Genomic DNA, 16,366 nt, shown 5'->3' with positions numbered 1-16,366 from the left:
TAAGAGATATTGTGAATTGCTACATTATTTCATCCTTCAAAGATGGTGTATTTCCGTTTGACCATTTCTTCATTGAGGAGAGCCTATTTCTTTCAAGCAGGTTTACAGGTCCCCTCGGTGAACTGTGGACAGACTTCAGGGGAGTCCCTGAACCTGGACAGAAAAAAAAAATACATATTTATTTTCATGAACCTCTAATTGAAATTTAGACTTCAATTATAAATTACAAATTTTAATTAAAAAAAAACAACTTCTGAGAAGGGATCCACAGGCTTTAACAGAATGTCAAACAGTCCGTGCCAAAAAAAAAAAAAAGGTTAAGAACCTCTGCCTTATAGACCCTCCAGTTAAGTCAACAAGCAATTATTAAGCACCTGCTATGTGCCAGACACATTGTAAACTCTGGGATACAAAGAAAGTAAAAAAATAATTCCTGTCTTCAAATTGTTCACAGCCTTTTACATGCAAACAGCTATATACAAACAAGATAAATTAGAGATGACCAACAGACTAGCATTTCTTGTAGAAGGTGGGATTTTAGCTGAGACCCGAAGGAAGCCAAGGAGGTGAGGAGATAGAGATGTGGAGGGAGAGAATTACAGGCCTGAGGGACAACCGGTGAAAAGGCCCATTTGGGAGATGGGCATGTTACGCCTGAGGAACATCATGGAGACCAATGTTACTGGATCACAGAGTATGTGGAAGGCACTAGGGTCTAAGAATACTAGAAAGGTAGAAAGGGATCAGGTTATAAAGGACTTTAAAAGCCAAATTAAGGATTTTTATATTTGATCCTAAAGATAATAGAGAGCTATTGGAGTTTATTGAATAGGGAGGTGACAGAGATCAGGCCTGTACTTTAAAAGGAAGATCATTTTGACAGCTGAGTAGAGGATAGACTGAGTTAGGGAGAAACCTGAGGCAGGGAGATTGTGACTCTTGCAATAGTCTAAGCATGAGGTGATGAGGGCTTGCACCAGGGTGGTAGCAGTGTTAGAGGATAGAAGAGAGTGAATATGAGAGATGTTGGGAAGGCAGAAACAACAGAACATAGCAACAAATTATATTTGAGGGGGTGAGAGAGTAAGAAGTCGAGGATGACAACCAGGTTGTAAGGTATATGGGGGTGTTCAGGGAGGATATCGCTTCTGATGTGGGAGTGGTTGAGCCTTTTTCAGGGCTGCTGATCTACCTTCGGTGTCCACCTTTCACTCAGCTCTCACCTGTGGCTCCAGGAAAGCTGTAGCATGTGCAGTGGTTACAGCCCAGTAAAACCATCTAGGCAGACAGGCTAAACCAGGTTGAGGGTAACCAATGAGCCTCAAACCCGTGGGTGAGTTGGAAGGATGTCTACCTCAAGCATGCAAAGACTTCCACTGGCAGAATGGGCAGATGAGAACAATTTGCTCTAAAGGCCGTGAAGCAGGTGCTATAGGGTACTTAAAGCTTGGTCAGCTATGGAACTTGCCAAGGTCATCCACTATGTCCCCTGCCACCTGCAGTTGTCCTGTCTTTCATCCTGTCACTGGATTTTGATGACTATAGAGGAGAGAGTGAAGCTGACAATTTTGTGCAACTCAGCCTCAAATCCAATTCACTGGAAAGTCAAGACAGTCTCCTCTGTTGTCATTGGTCCTTTTCAAAAACGGAGGACAAACAACACACCTGGGTGACAGAGAGCACAGCAGTGTGCTTGACAGTAAATAGGAATGTTGGGAAGAGGAGGGCAGAGGTGGTAACGGAATTAGTTTAGTTTTGGACATATTTTAGTTTAAGATGTCTATAGGACATCCATTTTGAAATGTCCATTGGGCAGTTTTAGTTGTAAGGCAGTTCAGGAAAGAATTGAGGGTTAGATAAACAGATCTAGGAAACATCTTCATAGAGATGATCATTAAATCCCTAGGAGCTGATGAGATCATCAAATGAAATAGTATAGAAGAAGAGTAAGACCAGGACAGAGCCTTGGGAAATACCCAATTAGTGGGTGTGACCTGGATGCAGCAAAGGAGACTAAGTAATCAGACAGGAGGAAAACCAAGAGAAAGCAGAGTCACCTAAAAAAACCTAAAGAGAAGAGGGTGATTGACAGTGTAAAAGCCTTCAGAGGGGTAAAAAAGGATGAGGACTGAGAAAAGGCCATTAGATTTGGTAATTAAGAGATCATTGGTAACTTTGGAGAGAGCAGTTTCAGTGGAATGATGGGTCAGAAGCCAGACTTCAGAGAGTTAAGAAGAGTGAGAGGAAAGTAATTGAGGCACCTATTATAGACAGCTTTATAATAGCAAATGGGGATGAATAGATTAAGAGGTTTTTCGAAGATGAGGAGAGACATGGGCATGTTGGCAGTAGGGCAGTAGCTAGCAGTCAGGGAGAGACTTAAGATTAGGGAGAATAGGGATGGGACACTGCTAGAGAAGATGGATTGGAATGGGATCACTTGTGCATGTGGAAGGGGTTTGCCTTGGCAAAGAAAAGGACTACCTGTTCGTGTGAGACAGAGGTATAGGAAGAGATATTGGCAGAAGGCATCTGAGTGATGGCATGAGGAGAGAGTGACAGAGGGATCAGGGAACAAGCCTTGATTTTTTTCAGTGAAATATGAGGTCAGCTTCTCAGCTGAGGGGATGGGGAAAGGGGAGCCATGAGAGATTTGAAGAGGGATGAAAAGGTTTGGAAAATATGCTATAGCAAGTAGGATGATGAGTCACTTAGGTAGATTGAAAAGGATTGCCTTGCTGCAGTTGAGGACACCGTTGAAATTATGCAACAAAAAATTTATAATGGACCCCAAGTCATCACTGTTTTGCGATTTTCCCCAGCTTTAGTCGGCCCCACTTGAGCAGGAGTGAAGGCAGTGGATGGTGGGCACTGTCCAAGGTTGAGGTTTAGCAAAACAAGATCAGCAAAGGATAAGGAAGCATGGGAGTCAAGAAAAGAAGACAGTGTACAGCTGAATTGGTTCATCAACAGAGCAGGATGGGGAAGGTGAGGACACTGTAGCCAGTGTAGGGGTGATGATCTCCATGAGAAGGAAGAACACAGTTAGAGGTTGCAACCTAGAGTGAGAGATAACAGGGCTGAGCCCTGGAGCGGGATACTATTTTGACTCTTTGCTAACCAATGTGCCTCTTGCTGACAGGACAGAGCTACTTCTTTTTGGCAATTCCTTTAATTGGTAAGGGGAAGTCATAGGATGATTGGCCACAAGATCTGAAAAAGACAACCACTTGGGCTATAAAAGGAACTCCTCCTGCATTTGTCAGGACTTCCAGAAAAGGGAGAGGGAGGTATTCCTTTGCCCATCTTCTACAGCAATGACCAGAAGACTATATACTTGTCTAGGCAAGCCTGAGTCCTTATGGCATCTTTCTATTTCCCATTTTCTTACTGGAGCACAGACCCATGACCAATGAGCATGAAAATTAGACATTTCCTGACTTCCAGTGATTGAGAAATTTGGTGCCAATTGCTTCTGCTGACTCCTGCAATAGAAGAGAAGTCCTTCCAAGAAAATGCAGCAGGAGAAAAGACAAAGAAAGTTCAGGGTGGTGTTAATGAATGCTTATGAGTTTTCTGTTTTAAGTTTTTCTGTGGTAGAAAAAATAAACCACTGTCCTATACTTGTTACTTCTATTATATAGTTCACATGGTGGTCAGAAGAAGCAATACAACACTCTCAAGGTCTCTCTTAGGAACTTTGGAATTGATTGTGTGACATGGAAGGTGCTAGCATAGGACCACCCAGCATGGTGTGCCCTCATCAGAGAAGGCGCTGCACTCTATGAGCAAAGCAGAATTGAAGTAGCTCAAAGGAAACACAAGATGTGAAAATTTAGAGAACACACCCCAAATGTTCCCATGGACTATTTGTGCCTGACCTGTGGTAGAGCATTCTGAGCTCATATTGGTCTAATCAGTCACAGGTGAACACACAGTAATTTGTCTCTAACATAGTGATGTCATTTTAGTTTTCTTCGAGAATGAAGGACAACAACCACCTCTATTATAAATCTTTAATAAGATTTTAATTTATAAATCTATAAACCTTTCTATCATCCTTGTGCACTGGCCATGCTAATTTTTCTAACTTTATATGTATATATATATACATATATATGTGCATATATATATATATAGGCATATATATAGATATATATATACATACTGCTAAATTGAGAACCATTGAGTACTTTTTCTAGAATGGACCATGTTGTCCACTTTTAGAGGAGATCCTAGGCAGAAGCCATATCTAAGTTTTGTTTTAGATATGTCTGGAGTTATTCTGAGGTGGGGGCAATAAGCCAGAAAGAATGAGAGAAGTTTAACCCTCTTCTTTTAAGGGTCAGGCTTCCCTCAGGTTGAATCTAGACCATGTGAATTCAGAGCCCAACTCCTTTATGGACCACATGTCTTTCCTTATAAATTCCAGGAGTCAGAGTTTTATCTGATATATTTAATGTAAATATTTTCTTTTTATTAACAAAAAAGAAAGCAGATGGTACCATCCAAGGTATTTCATTCTATGGCTATGAAGGCATTTCATGATGACTTTGGACATTTGAGTCTTGACCCTAGAATTCCTCCACGTGACTTCTAAAATGATATTGCTAAAGCTCAGGTCTGACCATGTTACTTCCCTGCTCAGGAATCTCTAGTGGCTCCCTCTTTCCTCTAGGATCAAATACAAATTCTTCTGTTTGACTTTTAAAGTCCTTCATAATCTGGCCCCATTCTCCCTTTAAAAGCTTATTCTATACTACTTTCCCTCACACATTGTATCTTTAAGCTAAACTGGCTTGCCTGGTATTTTCTGTACCTGATTTTCTATCTCCTCTCTCCATGCCTAAGCCAAGGCTATCTCCACTGCCTGGAATACACTTTCCTGACTTTGAATTCCTAACTTCCTTCAAAGCTCAGCTCAAATACCACCTCCTATAGGAAGTCAATCTGATTCCTCCAGTTGCTCGTGCCCTTGCCCTAGAAATCACTTCGAATGTATTTTGTATTTAATTTTCTAGGTATGTGTTATTTTCCACAAATAAGAGGTAGGCTGCTTGGGCACAGGTATTATTTTATTTGTCTTTGTAATCCCAATGCCTTCCACTGTACCCAGCACACAGTAGGTGCTTAGTAAATGCTTGTTCTCTTTCCTCTCCTTGCCGCCTCCCTCAAGCAAATGTTTACTTCACAGGGTTGTTTTGAGGATCAAATGAGATATTTGTAAGGTGCTTATCGCAGTGCCATGGCACATAGTAGCCTCTTAATAAAGGCTTGTTCCCTTCCCATTTCCCCTCGGAAGTTTATTGAAATGGATCGTTAATCAGAATTGAATTCAAGATGTTTAAAGAAAAACTTTTTTGTTTTACTAGTCCAGGATGTCAGCAGTCAAAAAAAGTGTGTTGTTTAAAAAAAGAAAGAAAGAAAAGAAGGAGCGAGAGTGTTTGTAAGCAACATCTCAGGTGCAACTGACACTTTTACCTGATATTGTAATACAAGGAAAATTAGGAACCCCTGAGTAACCCCTAGCTACTGACAAGCCCCCCCCCAGAAAGAATGGATTCAGATATCTTTGGTATTTAGCAAACCCCCTGGGACTCCATGGCTCCTTCCTGAAATGTCAATAGATAGGACCATCCCACTGAGAGATAACCTGGCAGATCCTGTCTAGCAGATATCCCTGAGACTCCTTGGCTCCTTCCTGAAATGTCAATAGATAGGACCATCCCACTGAGAGATAACTTGACAGACCCTTCCTGGGAGATATCCCTGGGACTCTGTGACTCCACCAAGGAATGTAAATGAGATTATCCCACTAGTACGATAACCTGACTGAATCTTTTGATCAGCCAGGACCTTTGTTCCTCTTCCCCCCTACTCTGTACCCCCATATCCTATATAAGCCAAGCCATCACCCCAACACATTTGCCATTGATTTGTGGTGCCGTACCCCGATGGCCGCCGGCTAATAAATTCTCCACTTAAAACTTATACTCTGTGGTGTGTCTCGCTCGCTTCTGGTACAACATTTTGGAGGCCCCAGCGAGATGAGGCGGTATTTCGTGTTACCGCCCTGGAGACACACACAGAATTCCGGACCTCAACAGGGAGTCTCTACCCCCATCCACCTTCTCTCACTTCAGAGGGCCGGCTGCTGGGGATTTCCTTTCCTAGGACTCTGATGTGGAGTGATGGTCTCGGAGAATGGGCTCTTTGCTGACCTGTCCCTTTTCGGCCTACGGAGAATTCAGGTTTTCAGATCTCTAGAGGTAAGGTTTTTCTGGTTTGGTTTCTGATTTGGGGCTAGCCATTTGGGTCTCTGATACCATGCTAAACCCTGACGAGGCTGTGGTACAGAGCTAGGGGGGCTGGGACGCCACCCTTCCTATTGGTGATGAGGGCACAGTCTCTGGGAACCCCTTGAACTCTCCTTGAATCTTGCCACTTGACCTGGCCTTGGCCTGAGGCTATAACCATTAAGCCCAAATGCCTACCTTGCCCAGTCCTCTATTGTCCAGCTGTTTCCCACCCTTAATCCTGTTTCCCATCCTTAATCCTGATCAAAATATCTATACCCTAGCTCTGTTACCCCAGCCCTTTATGGTCTGTCATTTCCATATAGCCTTCAGCTATTTCCCCCACCCGGGAGTCTGACCTCATCCCAGTCCTTTCAAGCTCCTCCTTAGACTCCTCCTTAAGTCCTTCCCTAGACCCCTCCTCTGGCCACCCCAGACCACCCCTCAATCCCTCCCACAACCTTTGTGTATATAATCTCCATCTTGCTTCCATGAAGGTGGTCAGAACCAATCTAGCTCAGATGGGTCTGGCCCTTTTTCCTTACAGGCGTCGCAAGGGGTGGGATCTCTCGGGGCAGGCTTATTTGGCTAACTCTTAATAAACTTTATCCCTTCCCTTGGCTGAGAAGGCTTGAGTCGAATTCTTTCGGCAGGACCCGGCCTGTCGGTACTTTGGGGTGTCGAGCACCTCTCACCCCAAACCCTCATCATTGGGGTGTGGGAAGATTGGGGTGTTTTCCTTGAAGGGGGAACCTGGTTTATTTTCTTTCCTCTGAGGGGACCTGCTTAGCCTCAGTTAACCCATGCTACCGGGTCTGTTTGGGGTGTGGGAAGATTGGGGGTGTTTTCCTTGAAGAGGAAACCTGGTTTATCTTCTTTCCTCTGAGGGGACCTGTTTAGCCACCAATTAACCCATGCTGTAGGTCTCTGTTTGTGTTGGAGGTGTGAGAGAGATTGGGGGTCGTATCTTTGAGGAGGAAATCTTTCCTCTGAGGGGACCTGCTTAGCCTTCAATTCGATCCACACCGTGAATTTTGTTGTGTTTTGAGTTTGTCTCTGTTCGCGTGTCTGTGTCAAAATTGTGAAATGTCTATGTTTTGTTAAAAAATCTGAAACATAGGCAGCCAGAGATATCAGGCTGCCACTAGGGAAACAAAGACTCCCTTCCTTGTGGCTCCCGTTTGGCCAGCGTGGAACCACGGGGAATGGGTTAAAATTTGGCAAATTCTGGGTTTTAAATTGTTAAAAAGTTTAGAAATTGGTTAGTTGAATTTGGGAAGAAAGAACTCCTGAAATTGTAAATCCATTCCAGGAGCTCACTCTTGCTAAAAAAAAAAAAACACCTCCTCCCAATGAATGCCTTCTGACTAAAACCTCCGTTAAAAGTCTTCCAGTGGGACTCTCGCATTTGTCTTAGTCCCCGATTCCCTTAGATTCGAGTACAAAAGAGGTTTTTGGGAGTGAGCAAGGGGGTGAAGTTTACCTGAATTACAATCATTGAGATCCTTTCACTAGGGCTGCAGTAAAAGTTAGAGCAGTTAAATCAAACTCCTCTCCTCCCAGATCAGATTAGAAGAGAATGCAGGAGAACTGTAGGGAAAAACTTAAATCGCCCTCCCCACCAGGCAAAAGGAGGAGAGGGACTGAAATTCACAGACTGACAGTCAGTCCTGTGTCCCTGAGTACCTTTGTAGCCCGTCTTTGTGGTAAAGTTTAAAAGGTAAAATTGTGAAAGAGAGAGATAGAAAACCTGTATAAGGAATTTAGGAGGGTTGTAGAATAGCAGCTTGAGATTACCTGTCTAGTCAGGAGTCCATGTGCTCCTCTTGGCTGCCATGTGCTGCTCCTGGTCTCACCCTTCCCCCACCCTCCACACTGAAAGGTTATCAGAGCTGAAGCTAAAGGAAACTTGTAAAGAAATGGGGCTGGTTAGTTAGTGCTTGGAAGGGTAGGCTCCTTGCCCTCAAGGGGCTGCCAGGCCCCACCTAGGGAGGAGCCCCTTAGAAAACTAAAGGGACTTTTTCCTGCTCTTATCTTCCTTGGGAGTTCAAAAAAATCCTTTTAGGCATTTTTGTGTAAGATGAAGCTTGGAAAAGTGGGTGCAAAATTAAGTTTCTCTTTCTTTCATAAGTTCATTCATGGCCAGGCAAAAGTTCCTATACCTGGGCCAGAGGTAGTGGTGCTGAAGAATATACAGCTAAATAAAGTGTATTTGGGATGTTAATGTATTAGTATATGTGATACATGTATTTATATATTAATACATTAATATATAATACCAAAAGTAATAAGACCAACAGTTCCTATATTGTATCTGGAAATGCAATAGATGTCATCTGAAAATTATTGTTTCTGTATTTCTAAACTTGCATTGTGTTCCCAAAATTCTCTTAGATTGTGAAATTTGAGAAGACCATTGTATGGTAAGAAATGATATTATAGCAATTTTAATCTGATTTTGATATATGTGAATTGGGTTTTTAAAGGGATGTGATAAAATTTGGAACTGTTATATGTGGTTATAACAAGTAAATAATTAATAATACTGATATTTAACCATGAGAACAGACTTTCTGTGTGAAAAAGTTTCTATTATGAGAATATATCTGGTGATTTAAAGTTATAGTTTCAAATAATGATATGAAAGATTCTCTGAGCAAGGAGATTTAGAAATGTGTTCACCTAAATTGATAAAAGGGTTGTTTCAAGTTTTAAAATGCATAATTATGTTTAGGGCACTGGTACATTTCTAAATTGTGTAATTTGACAAACAGATGTATCAGCAATATTGAAAAATGTGGTAATCCTTTACAATGCAGAGAATATTGGGCCTTGGAAATTAAAATGTTACCATTAGTGGTTATGAATCAGATTTGATTTGCTTATCCAACTCAGTTATGATCACTAGATTGGTAATTAATTGGAATCTGTTTCAAGTCTTAGATACATGATAATTGCTTGTGGTGTACTTATTTCTAAGTTAGTTATTGTATACAAATTGGTTAACATTGCATTACCTGTGCTGTTAGAGAATAATTTCTCTTATAATCTGGATGTTGTTAGATTAAGAATCGTAGTTAATTAAGAAATTGAGGTTATTAACTGAAACAAGAACTTTTGAAACCATCTAGTCATGAATTCTTATCAATCTTGTGAAAGTTTTCAGGGTAGAAGGATTCCTATAGACAAAGCTCTTAAAAGTCCTGGTAAACTTGGTCATTGTAATAAAAGCTAATTTAATTGGGTCCATTACAAAATCTTTTTTGACTAAAGGATTTTGCGATATCTAGAAATTCTGTAATAACAAAGAATTGAGTTGCTATAATACCTTGAAAAATATAGTGGTATGATTTTCAAGCCTGTATCATCTAAAGATGTATTTATGTATGTTAATCTGGAGGTTTATGGACTAATTGTGAATGAATCCAAATGTTTAAAGGTTATTTTGCTTTAAGAAGGGAAAATACTTTTGAAAAATCTTTTTGTATAATTTTAGAAGGCCTGCTGAATTTCCACCTGTAAGCCAATTGGTTGCAGTTCAAACCCATTGTGAGTTCTCAGAGTTTCTGGGTGAGAACCTTATTAGAATTATTAGAATTAATGCTTATCTATAGAAGCCTTGAGAGGGAGGTTGAAGGCCCATTTGATGTCTTATTCAAGTTTTTTTTGAGTAAGGAGGCTCCAAACGACAGTCTGAATTCCTTACTCCTCCCGGCCCTAAGTTTAGATAAGAAGAATTTCACCTTAGCCCACCTGTCAGAAGGGAAGGAAAGGAGAGGGGCAGTAATTAGAGGATGATAGGGGTCAAGAAGCCTCCAACCTGGCTTCTTTTAAGAAAACTGATAAGATTAGACTAAGACTTGAGATGGGTTTGGCCTGGTAGTTTAATTTGTGAAGTCTGCCAACTGATGGAGAAGAATCCACCCTCAGGGGGAGATGAGATGGCAGATCTTTTTAATAAGTGTTTCCTTCTTTTAGAATGAGTTATCACGAAAAACAAATCCCCTTTTTGTATCTTTGTGGTTTAAGAAGCTGGAATGGTATTCCAGTATACACAGTTATGACAATGAAAGTACTAACTTATGAGTTGTTTTGTCTTATGGTTGAAATGTAAAGAAGACTTAGTACTAGGTTTGAAAGATTTGGAAAGGTGAATTAAGGTTGAGGGAAAATAGGAAAGGCAGATAAGAAAGTTTGGGGGCAAATGGGAGTTAGCTAAGCCTCTCCTGTCCCGAGAATGATAGTTTCAGAAGGTCAAAGTAAGTTGGAGATGAGTGTGAGGAAGTTTTTAGAAGATGGAAAAGTTATGTAGCTTGATTTGATAATTATTAGCTCAATAAAATTTGGGCAGTCTTATCTGAAGGATATTTATTTGCTATTTAAGATTTTATGGGACTACAATTTAATATTGTCTTAAGCTCTGATTACAGGACTAAGTCACATGAAGCCAGTAATGGCATGGCAGGCATTGCAAGCTGAGAATTTAAGGTGGATCTGCCTGGGAGCAGTCGTGAAGACGACCTTGGTCACAGCCTAGGTAGGATCTTCCTGACTTTATTTCCCAACTCTGCTATTTCCTTTCTGAAAAGGAAAGTCCTCACCTGGTTACTCCTAAGCCCTGCTTTCAGCACCTGGTGACTATAAGATTAGCTAGCAGATATGACTCGTGCCTGGAATCAAACAGAGCTAAGGAAGTTCTTTTCTTCTGTTAAGAGATATGACATAGTCCCTCGTTTCTTTCATAGCAAATTTAAATTATCAAGAAGTTTTGTAAGCACTATGCTAAATCTGTTAGGTAATAGATAGATGAATATTGAAATATCTCTGAGTTATTATAATAGGATACAGGTATGAATAGCTTACAATTTTAACTTAGGTTCATGATCAAATAAAACATTAAAATAATATAGGGATAACATCCTCCAAAAAAAAGGGAAAATGATTAGGCAAAGCAAATAAGGCAAAGATGTAATGTGATCAATGTCTAATAAAAGGAAGGGATAGCAAATTTTAAAAAGGCAATTATGTACAGATGTGTATGATTGGCTCTAAAAATTTATCAATTCTGGAAATTCGAGCTGTTAAGTGTGTTTTGGTACTAAGATCTTAAATTTGGATGCTAATACAAGAAAATTGTATAAGATAGTGGTACAGGTGAAAATATATCCCCTTTGTAAAGTATCTGTAAGTTATAGTAAGTTAAAATTGTCTGAGAATTTCTAGATCTGAACCAGAGAAGCAGAACTCTCTTTTACTATCAAGGGACCAGATAACTACAATCAGGCATCTGAGATTTTAAAATACTGCTTTAAATGAACATTGTGAGGAGTGGACATCTGGGCCTATAGAAGATCTCGCCCTGCGGTTCCAAGAGCCTGAGAGGGACAGCACGGGACGCGGACGGCTTTCTCACGGGATCCGGAACCGGAACCTGAGCAAAGACCTGCTTTTTTCCCTTCTGCGTCCTTGTGTTCCCAAGACTGTTTTTTTTCCTGAATTTTTATTATGTTCCCTCTGCTTACTTGCAATTAGTTTACAATTCCTGCCCGTCCCTGGGGATGTCCAAATACAGAAAAGGGAAAACCTGATTCCACCTAGATAGGGATTTTAAAACTTCACCTTGTGGAAAATAGAGTTTTTTCCATACCTTTAATTGGTCTTTAGGCCAAACTTTCAGTTTGCCTTTGACCAAAAAGGGGGAAATGTGGGATGTTTTATACCATTTTTAAATTTCTGGAGTGCAGTACCCGGGGAGGCTCCTTGGACTCTCCTTGAGTCTTCCAACTAGGTCTGGCCTTCCCCTGGGGCCAACGACCTAGCTTCCTTTTATTGTCACCCCTGCTTTGCGTTTTTGGTTGGCCTCCTAATTTTATTGCTGTGACCCATCAGGTCGTTCCTTTTTCAAGGATTTGAAATTCCCATGAAGAAAAAAAGTGGGGAATGTAATACAAGGAAAATTAGGAACCCCTGAGTAACCCCTAGCTACTGACAAGCCCCCCCAGAAAGAATGGATTCAGATATCTTTGGTATTTAGCAAACCCCCTGGGACTCCATGGCTCCTTCCTGAAATGTCAATAGATAGGACCATCCCACTGAGAGATAACCTGGCAGATCCTGTCTAGCAGATATCCCTGAGACTCCTTGGCTCCTTCCTGAAATGTCAATAGATAGGACCATCCCACTGAGAGATAACCTGGCAGATCCTGTCTAGCAGATATCCCTGAGACTCCTTGGTTCCTTCCTGGAATGTCAATAGATAGGACCATCCCACTGAGAGATAACTTGACAGACCCTTCCTGGGAGATATCCCTGGGACTCTGTGACTCCACCAAGGAATGTAAATGAGATTATCCCACTAGTACGATAACCTGACTGAATCTTTTGATCAGCCAGGACCTTGTTCCTCTTCCCCCCTACTCTGTACCCCCATATCCTACATAAGCCAAGCCATCACCCCAACACATTTGCCATTGATTTGTGGTGCCGTACCCCGATGGCCGCCGGCTAATAAATTCTCCACTTAAAACTTATACTCTGTGGTGTGTCTCGCTCGCTTCTGGTACAACAATATGAACAGGCATGCCCAATCAGAAACTACTGAACTTCCTTGTTGAGTTATTGTTTGAGAAATATTTTTCTGCGTGTGGATTCCCTGCCAGAGGGCCTCTTACCTAGATTTTTGCAACATCCTCCAATTTGGTCTTGTGCCTTCAACCTTCTCCCTTTTTCAATCCATCCTCCGCAAAGCTGCCAAAGTGTTTTTCCTAAAGTGCAGGTCTGGTCGTGTTACCCCACCACCCACACACTCAATAAACTTCAGTGACTCCCTACCTCCAGGATTAAATATAAACTTCTCTGTGGGGTATGTAAAACTCTTCACAACCTGGCCCTTTTCTACCTTTTGCTCTTCCTACACATTACTCTCTTCCTCAAAGTAAGCAACAAAAATCACCCTGGCTTACTTACTGTCCCTCACAATTTCCTATCTCCATACCTTGGTGCTGGCTGCTCCCCATGCCTGGAATGCCCTCCCTCTTCACCCCAGCCTCTTGGAATTCTTGCTGAAGCACCTACCTTCTATCTCAGTGATTCTCAAACTTTTCCACAGTGGTAGAGATGCTCTAAAATTATTGTTAATACCTATTAGCAAGAAACATAAAGTTTATTTAAAAAAAAACAAACTTGAAAACATGAAGTCTTTCCTGATCTCCCAAGCTCCCTCCCTCCCCAAATGATTTTCTATTCATTTTATACATGTAATCCATGTGTGTGTGTATAGATATATTATTGTATTGTGTATTATACAATATTGTATATGCCATATACTTGTGTATATTTGAGAATTGTATATTTATAAAAATATGCATACATATGTCATAGATGTATAGACATACATGTATATAATATATACAGTATAAATATTATGAGTGCATATCATTTATGTATATAAATATGTTTCATGTTACATATATTATGCAAACATTTATGCTAATATATGTACAAGTCGTCTTGTTAGTTAAAATGCAAATTCCTAAAGGGTAAGGACTGTTCAGTTTTGCCTTTGTATCTCCAAAGCCGCTTAGTGTGTGTGTTATCTGGCACATAGTAGGCCTTTAGTAACGGTTGTTGCTTCATCACTACTCTAGGAAATATTGGTTTGGGGAGAAATCGTTAAGTCTGGGATGATACCTTACCAGACCTATAGAGACCTGCAGTCTGAATGTTTAATTATGCCTTGCTGAATGTGCTTAGAACCCTGAACAGAAGACCTAATAGAACCAACGTGTATGACATTTCTTAAATTATATACTTTTTTCAGCTAACAAGCATTTACTTTTTTCCCATCTTCCTCTCCCCACTGAAAAAAAAAAGCAAGAAAAACAAAACCCTTGTAACAAATTCACAGTTAAGCCAAACAGATCTCCATAGATGTGGCATTCCTAAAGCACAGCACAATCTTTCTGGGACCTATGCCACAGTTTGACCACATTTTTGTTAGTTTGAGAGAGGGCCACACTTTCTTATAGACTTGAACTTTGGAGTTTCAGGAGATAGATAGAGACCCACAATTATTATGCCTCTTGGCTAAGTGCTGGCTAAGAGAAGCCCACCATTTATCCACGACCTCAGTTCAGAAGAGCTCCAACAGAAACAATGTTCTAAGATGTGCGTATCTGTCTGTCTGTCTATTTACATACATATTATGGCTCACAAGGAGCATGGATAGATATGATCTGAGGTCTGGCTCACCTCTGCAGAGGGTAGGATCAGGACTGTGCAGGGACTACCAACATGCTAGTGTGATATCAATTAAATTGGGTGTCTTTGATTGAGTCTTATTAGGTGCAAAACCCCAGGCCCAAACCTCTATCTACTAGGTGCTAAGCCTATGTGGGCGTGAAGCCCTCAGGGTCCTAAGGGGAGTTGCTAAGAGCAGAGTCAATAGTAGGAGCCTGAGTTCTGGTCGCTCAGATGATGTTTGATGATGGCTAAAGAATGTATAAAAAGGGAGAACAGAGCTACTTGCGAAGGGCTCTCTCTCTTGGCAGAGTGCTGATGTGGAGACTCTGGGCAGCTGTAGTTAAGAGCCCTCCAGCTTGTAAACCTGGATGTTCAGACTTTGTTAAACTCTGGTAACTATGAATCGAGATTTGAGTTAGACAAGATCTGTCTGTTGATGTTTGTAATTTGTTTGTGTTTGCTCTGAAGTTTAGGGTGCTGGCTTTTTCCCCTGAACTGTATGCTGGATTAAAGTAAGATTGTTAACCCCTTAACATTGCTTTCCTTAGTAAAGCAGATCAAAAAATCTGTGTTGGCAGCTTTCTGTGTGCTGGTTGTTGGTGGGTCTTACACCCCTTCAGCAGCCACTAGCATATTGTTGTAACAGTTAGCTAGAGCAGTGGCAGGTAAGGTCCAAGACCACTGAATGCCAGGAAATTTCTCTATCTCTATGGAGTACTTGGCTAGAATAACACCTATCTGCATCTCATCAAATATCCCTAGTTTAGGGAATATGATGCTTATGGGTTCAGAACAAAAGCCACTTCTCTAGGGTATCACTCTTAAGTGAGGAATGGAGCATACCTCCTAGCTAATAATTGTAAGATTAGTTCCTTTCCACCAAATGCTAGTCATAGAAAAGACTATCACAAGCAATAGCAAATAAACCTACTTGTCCAAACAAAACAGCAAACAGAAATTGGAAAAGTTCTACAGATTAGAATGTGCCAAGGAATACACAAGAGCAAATGAGTTCTTCAGCTGGAAGCCAAATAAGACTTCACCAAGAGAGAAAGAATGATCTCACCTAGGAGAGGTCCATTCTCAGCAGTCTTTAGCATTGCTAGCTCCGGAGGTTAAGGAATATGTTGGAGCTTGGCCTCCACATGTGTCTGTGACTCCAAAGTCTCCAATCTGATATTCAGAAGTCTCTCTTAACAGCCTGTCTAGAGTTCCTCTCTCCACTTGTGTCTATAAAGTCACCCTCTGAAATCATTGCATGAAATGGAAGTAAATCTCTTATGTAGCTACCCAGTGTTTTGATCAGAATTCTCTCAACCAATTTGGAGTCCCATCTCCCTCTGAGTATACAGCACAGGGCTTTCCTCTCTGCAAAACCTCTACACCTGGGCAGAAGCAAGGTTAAAATGATATGATGCTTGAGTTTATTGTCAAGAATTTCAGCAAGGTGGTAATCTTACTCAGAAATCTTGGTATTCCAGGAACAAACAAGAGAGTGGACTGATCTGAGGGTTTGGGCAAGTTGTCAGTTTATAGAATAACCTCATAAAATGATGAGGACCTTATAAAGATAATTAATTAATTGCAACCACCTATCACCCATTGGAATGGTAGTTAGACTTTCTTTTGAGTAGGAGGAAAGATGCAGTAGACAGTCAGGCAAGCTAATTCTGAAAAGAAACCACTCACTAGGCACAGAGAAACTGAGCTAGGTAGTAACACTGAAGGTAATAATTCAGAAGAGAACACTATGTACTGTCACCTACTTGGAGATCTACTGAGAATTTTTCTCAGCCCCAAGGGAACCTGGATGGGAGAATGCGGAGAGA

Source organism: Trichosurus vulpecula, chromosome 1 (assembly GCF_011100635.1).
Source record: "Trichosurus vulpecula isolate mTriVul1 chromosome 1, mTriVul1.pri, whole genome shotgun sequence".
Classification (NCBI taxonomy): domain Eukaryota; kingdom Metazoa; phylum Chordata; class Mammalia; order Diprotodontia; family Phalangeridae; genus Trichosurus; species Trichosurus vulpecula.
This window is presented reverse-complemented; position numbering follows the sequence as displayed.